Raw genomic sequence first — 12,116 nt, 5'->3', positions numbered from 1 at the left:
ATAATGTTTTTTTAGTGTATTCTACAGTTATTATTTAATTCCTTACCTAAGAGTTATTAATAATCGCTCTTCTGCACTAACACAATTTCTCCAGTTTGTATTCTTTTTAGTTATTTTTGGTTTTATTATGTTTAGTAGCCGAGTAAAACAGTCTTTAAGACATTCGATAAAAAGACTGAAACCGTTCTGGATACTGATTTAGCTCTTTAAATACATTAAAGCTGCCATATTTTTTGTTTTTCTTTTTCCATAAAGGATGTACCCAATATCGTCTTCTTTGAATATTATTTAAATGCACTAAAGCAAGAACATCTTCGTCCTCTGAAGACGACATTATTGTTTATTGTTTATTTATTGTTTACTAACTGAATCAGCTCTGGGTACAATTTTAATATTCCAGCAGCAATCCAGCAGCAATATAATTTACAATAATTTTTCAAAACTCACAAAAGTATAAATAGATGTACACCTAGATTAGAATCTGTGTGTGTACAAAACAAAAGTAATTAAGAAGATAATATATATAATTCACAATTCACTTAAAGTTATATACTATATACCAAATATACCAATATACTATATACTAACTATATTAAAACCAAAGAATAAACCAAAATAATGATTAAATGAACTAATGATTTCAATCGCCCTAGTCAGAATAACAGATCTTAACCACAAATATACTGATAAAGCTGCATATACCCTATATTTAATTTGCAAATAAATAATTATCTACGCAACACCGAAGCAAAAACTTCAAAGTTTTCATGAAGCAACCTATTTATTTCTCTACTAAACATATGTATATTTCGAACTTCTCTAATACTACTTGGAAGAAGGTTAAAAAATTTTGGGCCAAGGTATGTTAAAAACCTTTGAGTAGTCGCTCTTGTCAAAAAAGGCATACTAACAGAATGCACTGCTTGGCTTCTAGTATAGCAACCCAAGTTCTCTATCGGTCGCCGCAAATCAGGATATTTATAGACAAACATTAGCACTGACTTAGCATACATTTGCTATATTGTAAAAACGCGCGCTTCTTGGTATAAACGGTTTGAGGAGTATCTGGGATGTTTTCTTAAAATTACTCGTAAAAGGTATTTTTGAGTAATGTTTAAAATATTTATGGTACTGGCAAATGATCCTCCCCATATTGATATTCCATATCTAATGACTGATTCAGCCAAGGATGTATATAACATTTTTAAAATGTGGAGAGGCATACAATTTCTAAGATGATAAAATTTAAAAATTAGTTTACGAATTTTTATATTAATATGTTAATTTCTATATGTTTTTCCCATTTAATATTTTGATCGATAAAAATACCCAAATACTTTATACATGGAGTCCTACTTAAGGTTTCCATGCAAGCACATGGCTTCTCCTTTAATATGCACTGATATGTGTGTATTTTTTTTTAGTACATCTGTATTAATTTGATGGTTATCCAGAATGCTAAAACCCATAAATTTTGTTTTTTCAATATTTACTGCTAAACGATTTTCTTCCAGCCACCGACGAACCATTGCAAAATCTGAAGTTGCTCTCTCCACAGCATTCGCCCAGTTATCACCCTTTACCAACAAAACAGTGTCGTCCGCGTATGATACAAGTTTTTCAGATGTACTAAGAAAAAGAAGTTCATTGATATACAGGGTGAATAGAAGAGGCCCCAGTACAGTACCTTGTGGAACACCACAATTTATTTTTTCAAAAACACTATACTCATCCTCCACCCTAACACATTGCTTTCTTTCAGTAAGATAATTTTTTATAAGAGTCCAGCTTAATCCCCTTATCCCGTAGTCGTCTAATTTATCAAGAATAGAATATCGTATAGTATAGAATAATATATATATTAGTATAGAATATCGTGTGATACCAAGTCGAAGGCTTTAGCCAAATCTAAAAATATAGCTAACGGTTTTTTGATTTTTTTCAATAGTTTTACAAATATGATTTGTTACCTCAAATAGTGCCTCTTCAGTTGACTTACCCTCTCTAAAACCATATTGGTTGGGAGATAAAATGTTGTTTTTCTGTAAGTGTTTTGAAAACCTAATGCGTATACAAGCTTCAAGTATTTTTGCTATATTACTAATAAGTGATATTGGGCGATAGTTGCCTGGAGAACACACGTCATTTCCCTTATATATCGGAACAACCACTGACTTCTTTAATTCATTCGGAATTATTCCTGTTAAAATAATACAATTAAAAACATGGGTCAAGGGTTTTGCAATATTATTCCGTATTTGCTTAAGTAAGGTACTCTTTAATCCATCTAACCCCGGTGCAGAATAGTTTTTTAGAGCATTTATATTTTTTAGAACTTCATCCTCAGTAATAGGCGTTAAAAACATAGTGGTACAATTTAAGCGGGAAAACTTATTTTTTTTATTACAATTTAATTTACTTGACATTGTTTTTCCTACGTTTATAAAAAATGTATTAAAAATATTTGCTACATCGTTTTTTAACAGATTGAATCGTGTTATTTTCACATCTAAGTGATAATTTGTTTTTATTCATATTTTGATTAGTATTCAGTTCCTCATTTATAATTTTCCACATTTTTTTTAGGATTTTGTTTAGTTTCATTAAACTTTTTTTGAAAGTACGAGTTTTTTGTTTGTTTTATTAGCATATTTAAAATATTACGGTAACTCTTATACTCATTCAACAGAGTTATATTATTTTTATTTTTTAGATAAGATATTTTTAATTTGTCTCGGTGTCGGATGGAATTAATTAAACATTGAATTAAAATTAAACATTGTAGTAATGACTAAATTTGCATTTTGTGTGCTGCTTCTGTGCCACTTTAAAAGGCGTCAAAACGCCAGGCCGCTGCCACGTCGGTGCCACACCACTGCCACGCCATAAGCCAATACCACTTCTGTGGGCGCTGGGCCTAAGGATGGTGCTAGGCACTTGTTTAGCATTATAAATAAATCTCGTTACCTCCCTAAAGAAATAAAAAAAGGTATTGATCCCGTAATTGAGAGAAATTGATTTTTTGCGAACCCAGAAAATATTTTATTAGCCATGTTAGGAGATGATAGAAAACATATGCGAGAGTTAGCTTTAAGAAGGATTTTAAAATGCAGATCAACTGCAAAAACCGAGGATGTTAGAATATTTCGCGTGAATAAATTGAATTTTGATTGTCAAGATTATGTCGACTTAATTGACTGGCAAAATGTTGTTATAAGCGAGCCCCCATTAACAATGGAAATTTCGAACAAAGAACTAACTAACATGATTTCTTTGGTTCCTGATTAAATAGGGTTATTAAAATTCCCATGAAAAATGAAAATGATAAGCCAATCCATATAAAAAATGAGGCTATGTTAGAGGAACTTTTTAGCTAATTATTTTATTTATTGTACTTTTGGATTCCTTTTATATTTTTATTTTATTTGTTTTTTAAATTGCTTATTTCTTTAGTGTTTTGGTTTGTGTATTTTTATATTTTTAAATGGCTAAAAACAGTTTTAACAATTTAAAGGTAGGCCACGTTAATATACGTTCTTTGCTACCTAGTGTTGTTGAAGTAAAGTTAATCCTTTCTACTCTAAACCTAGATATACTAGGAGTAACGGAAAGTTGGCTTTCAGAAAATATTTTAGATAAAGAGATCGAAATAGTAGGATATAACTTTTTGCGACTGGACAGGAAAACTAGAGGTGGGGGAGTTGGCGTTTACGTGAGGTCAAGTTTAAGGGTCCATAAGGTGGAATTGGTGGAACAAGTAGAAATTTTTGAGCAACAATGGTTTATTTTACAAATAAACAAACTTAAATTAGGATTTGGGGTTTTTTATCGTCCGCCTCAGTTTAATGTCCTTAGGGCGTTAGAGCATTTAGACACCTCGATTTCAACAACATTCTTCAACATTCTTCCCATGGTAGATGAAACAATAATAATGGGTGATCTCAACATTAACCTTCTAGAATATAAATCTGTTAATGAGCAATTTGATTTTCTCTTGGACTCATTTAATTTTAAGCAAGTAGTAATGAATCCCACTAGGTTTTCAAGGGAAAAAGCTAGCTTAATTGATGTCATAATTCTGTCAAATGAAAATCTACTAATAGGTAATGTTGAACATAGAGATATGCATGAGCACTCTGACCATCAACTTATTTATTGCACTCTTGCAATTAATGCTCCAAAGATTTCCACAAAGTTTGTTACGTTTAGAAATTTTAAGAGCTTCGACAGGGCAGCTTTTGATCTTGATCTTAACGCCGCAAATTGGGGTAAGGTGTTTAGTTTTGCGGAAATAGATGATAAGGTCCAGTGTTTTACACATATTCTTACACAACTTTTTAATAAGCATGCACCTTTCACCACGGTTAGAGTAACAAAGCCGAAAGCACCTTGGTTTACAGATACTCTAAAGGAAATGAAAAAATACAGAAATTCTCTACTTTCAAAATATAAAAAAAACAAACATCCTGGCGATTGAGAATCCTATAAAAATGTGCGTAACATGTTTACAACCGCAGTCAGAAACGAAAAAAGGGGATATATAAATTTTCTGCATAGAGACAAGAATAAAAAAGCCCTCTGGAACGGTTTGGCCAATCTTAATATCTATAGTAAGACAAAAGGCACTTCTACATCAAATCTACCAGATAGCCTAAAAGATCCGGAAGCAATTAACCAGTTTTTTGTTGAGTCGGTACGTCAGGTATCCACGCCAGTTTCAGCGGAGACCATTCGGGAATACCTGGGTAGAAGAGCCACGGATCAAAGGTTCGATCTGGAGCTGGTGGATACTGGAGGAGTATATGAAGCTATTTCGCAAATAAAATCAAATGCCAGTGGCATTGATAAAATATAATTAGAAATGGTTAAGATGTGCTGTCCTCGTGTCATTCCGGTGCTAACTCATATTTTTAATACTTGCATCGAGATAGGTAAATTTCCCTCTTTGTGGAAAAAGGCAATAGTGTTGCCGCTACCTAAGGTCTCTAACCCGGATGGCTTTTCTGACTTACGACCAATAAGCCTACTTTCTGTATTGTCCAAGATTTTTGAGAAACTCATATACAACCAGATGATTGAATATATCGTAAAAAATAATTTGCTCTCGGAAACGCAATCGGGGTTTCGCCGTGGCTTTAATACTGCTTCAGCCCTTCTTGGAGTCTTGGATGATATTATTGATGCTTGGGATAAGGGTGAGACGACAGCTTTGGTTCTGTTAGATTTCAGCAAGGCATTCGATACTCTAGATCATAACTTACTTTTAGCGAAGCTCTCCTATTACGGATTCTTACCCAAAGCTGTGCGTTTTTGCAGTAATTATCTTACAAATAGATCCCAGATAACAAGAGTGGAAGACTCGTTCTCTGAGCCAGCCGATTTAAAAAGAGGTGTTCCCCAGGGATCCATTCTGGGCCCCGCTGTTTATACTTTATATAAATGACCTAAAAAATAAAATTCGCGACTGTCGTATGGCTCAATACTGTGATGATACACAAATTTATAAACAGTTTACTAAGAATAACGTTGATGAATCTATGCAATCATTGGGTCAGTGCTTAGATACAATTCACCATTATTCAAAAAAAAATGGTTTAAAATTAAACCCAAAAAAATCGGCTGTAATTTACATTGGCCCCTTGGCATCATGGTCTCGTATGAACTGTGATCTTGTGATAGATAGTGAAAAAATTCTGAATTTAAAAGAACACAAAAACTTAGGTGTAACTTTTGATACAAATTTGAGGTTTAAAACACAAGTATCTAAAGTAGTTCAAAGAGCATATATGTCCCTGAGAAATTTGTATAAAAGTAAGGATCTATTAAGTATTACACTAAAAGGGCAGCTTTGTGAAGCTCTAATTTTATCACATTGTCATTACTCTAATTTTGTTTATGGACCATGTCTTGATGCTTCTAGTAGGTACAAACTGCAAAAAATACAGAACTCTTGCATTCGTTTTGTTTATGGGTTGAGAGGAAGGGATCATGTAACTTGCAAGCTAAAAGAATTGAAGTGGCTTAATGTGCAAAATAGAGAAAAACTTCATTACCGCAGTTTCCTATTCAAACTTTTAAAAAACAATAGTCCCTCCTACTTACGAAATAAACTTAAAACAGGAACTACCAGACATAATCGAAAAAGACGCACGGTTTTAAAATTTGATATCCCCCGACATAGCACTGCGATTTTTCAAAGATCATTTTCTTTCTGTGCTTCAAAGCTAATAAATAAATATATTATTAGTCACTGTACTGATAAGTCTTTCCAATCCTTTAAAAACAACCTAAAAAAGATATTGATTGAAAGCCAACAATAAATATCGAGAAAAATAGCAATAATATAAAGTAATAACTTAGAATTAAACAGTCAACTGGATAATTTTATTTCAACTTTTTTTGGGATTGTTTTTTTTTTTTTTAAATTTTATTTCTATTGTTCTATTTAATTTTTTTAATAAGTATTTGTATTGTTAAATCGGTCATGCATAAATATAGTATTATGATGTCAAGTAGTCGTTAAGCTGTAAAATTTGTATTTTTCTTTGTAAGTTATAGTTAATTTTTTTTTTGTCTTCTGTATATTTTAACATTTTCTATTAGTAACTACTTAATAATTATGTGTTTTTGTGATAGTAATAATATTATTTTAATATTTATGTGTACTCGGTTAAGTTAACAGCATGCTGCCTTTCGCCGAGTATAAAATAAAGGCCTTTTTATTTATTATTTATTATTTATTCACAGGCAGTTGAACGAGCAGTTAAGTTAGTTACTAAAGCCTCTATGGCGGTTTATGGCCCTGAAGCACGAGACGGATTTATTAGTGCTCGTATTGAATCAAGACAAATATTGCCGCAATTTGATACTAAAAAACAATTCTTAGCAGTTCTAGAACAGAAAAAATAAAAAAAAAATATTCTAAGGGTGGGAGGGTAGGGTGGAACTCGAGATGCAGCCACCTCCACCGGTGAGTTCTGGGTAGTTTTTCATGAAAAACTAGCTGAGAGCTGCATGTTTTGGCAGTTTTAAAGATTTTTTTAATTTTAAAATTTTCAAGGTCATTTCGGCAGCCGATGGAATCGTCATAAGTCATTCGGATTTTTTTAGGTAAATAAGAACCCCGAAAGGCATCTTTTGCACACCCAGACATATTCGTTTTCGAAAATTAGTTATTTTGGTCCAGCTTTCGCTCCACCCTAGTGGACATGTAGAACATTAATTATAGTTTAATGTACATACCTTTTTGGTTTAGTCATTTGTTGTTGTTATTGTTCACAATTTTAATTTTTTTTATTTATTATTTTTATTTATTTCGATTAGTTTTAAGATTTTATTATTTGATAAATTTTAAACAAAATTTCTTTTCTGTACATTTTGGTATCATTAAATTTGTTGTAATTTAATAAAATGCCAAATTTAAAAATGCTTTTCAATCCGTTTACTATTTTCAAAGTTTAAGGTTTAATAAATTGTTTTTTTCAAATGTCTTTAAACGTTTAGCAAAATCTTTATTAGATAATTCTTGCATAATCTGTAGGTACCTACATAAAAACATGTGATTTTGTTAACAGTGGATTTTTGAATTATCTAACTGTGCTTGCCAATAAGGAGTAAAGTTACCTCAATTGCATCCAAACAGTTGAAACAGTAAATCATTTTCACCATATCCTCTTTCGAAAAATTCATTTTTAATGCAAAAATGTAGATAAACTGACAACACTAAATCTTCTGTCAAAGTAATTGCTTGATTTTTGTGCAATTGTTATTTCCATGGCCAACCAAGCAAACTTCTTTTAAATTAAAACGCGACTATTGTAGATTTTAAGGGCGAAATTAGGAAAAAGTGTAAAAAACTCGATAACTATTACTGATAGGTATAGGACATGCTTAACAAAAAAGAAAACTTATTACATTGTGGACATTTTAAGATAAAAAAATATGGGTCATTCCATTTGAAAAAAATAAGATATGGTTGTTTACATTTTTTGGTTTTGGATAGAGTATTGCGAACACCCTGTAGATTATTATCAAATTCTCATAGGACCATAAAGTAAGTCTAAGTATGCACTAACAACCTACAAAAGATATGGCTTGTAGGATTCCAAATGAGTGAATTATTTTTGTTTTTGTGGAGACGTGCAAACGTCGATTTTTTGATAAATAATTAAATATCTCACAACCGGGTAAGTTTTGGTATAGACGATGCTTGATAAAAGGTATGCAGAATTTTTAAAGCAATCCAAAAATGCAATAAAATATAGGGTGTTCCATTTAAATTAAAAAAGTTGTGTATCATATCACATTTATGAATCACCCTGTATATCCAAAAATATTTTTATGTTATGCACCTTAGACAGTAAAGTAACTTTGTATAAATTTTTTTTTGTATCACTGTATAAGGAGCTATCGTCCGGTCTCGCACTAATGGGACACCCTGTATATATATACAGATGCATCAAAGAGTGAAGAAGGCAATGGAGCAGCAATATACATCCCTGACTTAGACATTCTGTCAGATCGTAAACAGCGGGTGATTTTGAATGATAATGAATCGGGGTTTCTAGACGTAGTCAGCGGTGTTCCGCAGCGTAGCATTTTGGGCCCATTACTCTACACACTTTACACATCTCAGATAACAAAGAAGATAACATATTGTAAACATCATAACTACGCGGACGACACCCAGATCTATTTCTCTTTTAAAGATACTGATGTTTGGCAGGCTAATATAAAAATTAATGAAGACCTTAACACTTTATTTATAGAAACGCAAAAGTTACTTTTAAAAGTTAATCCCAATAAGTCCACAGCCATTCTTTTTTGTAGTGATAATAAACGAACAAATATTTTAAATAACTTGCAACTTTACATTAATAATGACAACATAACTTTTAAAAATTCTGCTAAGAATCTTGGACTTTTAATGGATTACAAACTAAGATTTAAGGATCATGTTACTCTTAAAATGAAAAGTGGGTACTCCGCACTAAAAATGATTTTTTCGCAAAGGGATTACCTGAATTTGCCTATAAGAAAAATGCTTTGTGAAACATTGGTACTATCCCAATTAAATTTTTGTGACACCATCTATGGCCCTTGCCTTGATTCTTCTGACTCATATAGAATACAAAAACATCAGAATTCCTGTCTTAGGTTTGTATATGGCATAAGAAGGAGAGAACATATTTCACATAAGCTAAAGGTTGCGGGGTGGTTAAATATGTACAATCGTAGAGTGTTGCATTTTATTTGCTTCTTTTTTCAAAATTCTTAAGTCAAGGATTCCTTCATATTTATATCGAAAAGTTAGATATCGGACTGACGTGCACAACTTGAATATTAGAAGAAAACAATTATTAACTATTCCTTCACACAATAAAGAATTTTTTAAGAGATCGTTTTCTTACTTAATAGCACACTATACTAACAAATATTGTATAAATGATTTTACCATGTCAGAAAAAACTTTTAAGATGAAAACTAAACTAATTCTAATAAGTCAATAACAAATTACTCACTTAAGTATTTATAATAAAAAATTGTTTTTTATTTTTATTTTTAAATTATAAAATCGAATTATTTATATGTGCCAACCTATTCCTTGTCCAATTCCAGTTCCTTTTCCTATTCTCTCCTTATCCCATCAGTATGCTTTTTATTCGTGTTGTATTAACTTTCTTCTTTTTTTCTTTAACTGGGAAAATGCTTTTGTTTATTATTTATAAGTGTCATTTATAATTTATAATTATTAAATATATATAAGGCCTCAACAGAATTCAGGGAATCTCGCAGGGGTTGTTCCCTGGAAGTCTGAAAACATGGCCTATTAGTCACCTTCTGGAATTTTATTTGTATTTGTATAAAATTTAAGTTCTATAGATATTTTTTAATTGTTTCAATACACATTAAATGTGCTCTTTGCAAAGAACGAACTATTCAAGATGTGATATGCATTTGGTTTATAACAGAATTGTAATTTTTTATTTTTCTGGTGATTAATAAAAGTCCTATTATTATTATTCAATATCAATTTAAAATTGACAAAAATTGTACCATATTTAATTCTGAGGCAATTGCCATTAGAGAGGCACTTAAACTTGCCTTACAAGACAGTAACAAAAACTATGTTATACTATCGGACTTGAGGCATTGAAAGCAGGCATGCTTGGTCTTATAACGTCGCTTTGGTAGTGAAGAGTCGTAACCCACAAAAAATTGAAAATTGAGTTAAGACTGTCAACAAATAGTAAAAAGTATAAATTTTGATTATTAAAAGTATCCTAAGCCACAACCTATATAACGTCCCTAAAACATAAAATTTGCTAAGAGATCTAACCCACATTTTAATATAGTGAATAGGCATAAGCAGCTTAGCACTTTTAGCAACTGCGTTTTTAAGCGTTATGGATCAAAATATTATAGATGTGAATAAAACTAATCCACATTTTTATGGTTTGTGTTGGCTCTTGCGTCCCTGTTTCGGCCCGCTCGTGAATGCTGAGTATCTTTTTATCTCTTTTTGGTGTCGTTAGTTAAAAAAGAATCAATATACACACAAAGTCTACTAAATTACCTTTCGAAATCGCTATTTGTTTATGTTTTGGAATAATAATTGCACGCATTTAGTGCGCTTTGTATTCTTGAGTTAGAGCGTTGACTGTTTAGTGTTTTTGTTTATTTAGTTAGTGTTTTTGTATTGTTAAGAGTGCTTTTTAAAAAATGTCTTCAAGGAGTAAACTTATAGTCCAAAGAGCACTAGAAATGCAGGTAAATGATGACGAAAGGTCCGACGAATCTTCTGATAATGAAGAAAAAGAATATACCATACTATCGCCGGTTTATTTTGGTAAGTACATAATTATTTTTCGAGTGAATAGTGCGGAATTAGGCGTACGTAATTCGTAATTAACGTACTTTCTCTATCTAACATGATTATAAATATGTACAAATTAAATACCTAACTTATTGTAACTTATAAAAAGATAATTATTAAAATGTATGCACATTTTAGATAAAATGCCGGTTACTGCAGGAGATTGTGGGCAAGACATTCCCGATACCGATGGGTTATTATTATCGCCACCAGTAACAGTTGAAGGTATAAAAAATTTAACGCAAGTACGCAGTCGCATGTGATTTATTAAAAATAATGTTTTTTTTTTCAATTAATATTTTAAGTTAAGTTTAATTAAATTAAATTAAAAAATTAAATAAATATATTTATCGTTTGTAATTCTAAGCATGCATCTGCGTTACATTTAAAGTAGTCGTTTTTTTTTAAATTACGTTTAAAATGTTATTACTTTTAGGCAGAGAACAAAGCGTTGAATTTCCGGGGCTGAGTGCAGTCACGGCTTACCATCAAGAATTTTTGAACAGTCGAGTATCACCACCAGTTGAAGGTAGTTTGTTAATTATTGTAATCAAGTACACCATATTTTTAATTTTCAGTGCAAAATCAAGAAAATCGAAACGACGATAACGACGAAGCATCTTCAAGTTCAGAATCGTTCAGAAAAAGGCTTTTGATGGAAAGAAACAATGCCACATCAACATTCGATGTCACCGAAAATGCAGAGAAGGAAAAGCTAACAAGAAAACGAAAACGTGACCCATCAAAATGGACCAGAAATGTCCAAAAAACTTTAAGAATGGAGGGAAAAGAATATCGGACACAGAAGGTAAGACCTAAAAAAGCAAAAACAGTAGCAGAGGTAAAATGTAGATGTCATTACAAATGTAATGAACTTTTTTCCAATGAAATGCGACATGATATTTTTAACGAATTTTATAATATAAAAAGCGAAGAGTCAAGATGGAACTTTATTGCTAAACATGTTCAGCGTATCCCAAAGAAGCGCTCATACGTTGTACAAAAAGAGGGTAGTCGAAGAAAGTTTACCTTAGTATATAAACTTACTGCAAGACATACACAACATCAAGTTTGTCAAAACTTTTTCCTTAAAACTCTACAAATTTCGAGTAAAAAGGTACTTACAGCACTGGATAAAAGTTCTGCACATGGAGTCGTTAAGCCAGATCAAAGGGGCAAGAAATCACCACCACAAAAAAATCTGAAGCAACCAAAGACATAATAGGATCTCACATTAAAA

The 12,116-nt window shown here is 31.6% G+C and overlaps 1 protein-coding gene across 2 annotated transcripts in view; it reads left to right on the top strand.

Annotated features, from left to right (window-relative positions):
- LOC126739056 (uncharacterized) overlaps positions 1-12,116 on the top strand; it is a 782,471-nt gene that overhangs the window by 319,208 nt on the left and 451,147 nt on the right. The gene's annotated exons all lie outside the window — the stretch shown is intronic.

This window comes from Anthonomus grandis, chromosome 8, assembly GCF_022605725.1.
Source record: "Anthonomus grandis grandis chromosome 8, icAntGran1.3, whole genome shotgun sequence".
NCBI lineage: Eukaryota > Metazoa > Arthropoda > Insecta > Coleoptera > Curculionidae > Anthonomus > Anthonomus grandis.
The sequence above is the reverse complement of the archived record's forward strand: the minus strand, read 5'-3'. Positions and strand labels throughout refer to the sequence as shown.